Source organism: Schistosoma mansoni, chromosome 1 (assembly GCF_000237925.1).
Source record: "Schistosoma mansoni strain Puerto Rico chromosome 1, complete genome".
NCBI classification, from domain to species: Eukaryota; Metazoa; Platyhelminthes; class Trematoda; order Strigeidida; family Schistosomatidae; genus Schistosoma; species Schistosoma mansoni.
Window position 1 is genome coordinate 28,736,382 of NC_031495.1, and position 2,082 is coordinate 28,738,463.

The window sequence follows — 2,082 nt, forward strand, 5'->3', positions numbered from 1 at the left end:
TATGCCAATAAGAGACTGATCAATTGCAGTCCTAAACATCAATGGGAAGATTCAAGTAAACTATACCAAGTGAATCTAAACATCACCCCATTGCACAAGCAGGTGGCGATCAGGACTCAGTAGCTAAGTGGATAAGGTGATGGCGTTTGAAGCGAACGGTACTGGTTTGTAGTCCCAGAGTGAACATCAACTCTGAGATGCAGGTATATCCAGCTGTAGAGTCCCAAATAGGACGAAACGCGCTTCGTGGATTGCACTACTAGCTACTATCCATCTTTGTTTATAATGCTTTTGTCAATGTCTTTTGGACTGATAAATGACTGTGTTATTGAAGAATAATTAATAAATTTTCTCTTTTTATTTACTAAACATAATTTATTTAGAAGTGTTTGGCTGATAAATACAAATAGAAAAAATTGAAACTTGGTAAATGTAAAAATGATCAAAACATACAAATGACATATAAGAATTATATGTTTGAAGGTTGATTGTACTAATTTGAATTCAAAAGAATCTATTCTACTTTGCTCATCTGATATGCGTCTGTTCGATTGATCTTTTCAACCGGTACATTTGGTAGCCTTAGCCATATATAGTTTGTCTATGAGCAAATTATTTACACCTTTGATTTCACCTATTTAGCACACAGACAGTATTATTTTAGTTCATAATAATCTGCCTACATATTTTAAACATACCTTTATGATTGTATGAGTATTATGATTGGATGCATGTGACACGTATATACTTATTTTCTCTTAACCGCCTAAGTGTGAATTCCTCAAATTCTTATTGATTCATTCAAATATACACATATATTTGCTTGTTAAACTACATCTATTCTGCTCTATCGCGATGTGCTTTCTGGTTATTTAATTTGACCTAGTCTTGTGATAAACTATTCAGATTAATTTGTTCCGGACTTTGGAAATTGCACACAGTTGAGGAATTATGGTAATGAAGATAGTCTAGCCCATCGGCATACAGAGTATGGGAATAATCTTAACGATATTCACAACACACATTCTAATGAAAATATTACAAAAATTAAGTATGTCATGGTAACTAATATTTTAAAGATGGGACTCATCTGGAAGTCCCTTTTTACATAAACTATATTTTGGGAAACCCATGATACACAAAAGTTTGATTTAATAAACAAATATTGTAAGCTGTTGAACAGAGGAGCACTAAAGATTTGCTGCACAACCGGTAGTTTAGTATAGATTCAAGGTCAAAGTGTTTGATATATCTGATCCTGAATTCCTACCAGCGTCAGGAGCAATGTCAAGTGTGATGTTAACGCAATGGATAATGAATTGGTATTTCATGAGATATGTTCTGGATTCGAGTTTGAGTATAAAAACTATATCTTAAGCAAAATCATGGAAATATCGTGATGTATCCACTAAATAATGAAATCATAAGTGTTTAGCGTAAAAAATGTCAGTTTTCTCAGGAAATCAACCTCTTAAACCCAACAGACTTCTGGGCCATCAATTATTAACTCGTTAGTTCGAAGTCCGCTTCACTTTGACTTGGGAAGCTGGGTAGCATTACGAGCTCTCAATTCCAAGAAAGTGGGCTGAATACTAAATATACGAGCTTCTACTTTATAAGTAAAATAATTAGTTGAAAAATGATTAGGCCAAGATGAAAGCAAAGGTTAAATTCAACCAGTGGTCATCCATTCCTATCTGTTTTGTCTAAATGTTTGAGAGTGAGTTTGTGGTGTAGTAATCAATTATTTTGATCTCTTCACTTATTATTGACGTTTCTTCAGACCTGATAATTCGGTAACTTACGCGACTTCAACAAGGATATGAGGTGTTCATCTGACATTTTTTGAAATGCTCCACTTATAGTATGAGCGAGGCGCCCATCTGTTAAGCTGAGGACTAATATACTGTTCATCAGTCTGCTCCGCATTGATCTATCACTATAAAACTTTGCGAATGAAAATAGGGGATATATATACTTTGAGTTTGGTCACCTGTGACCAAAACATTTCTTGAAAACAATGTACAAATGTCTAATTTTTTTATGATTCGCTATTTTCATTAAGTCCAAAAAGTATGCAAT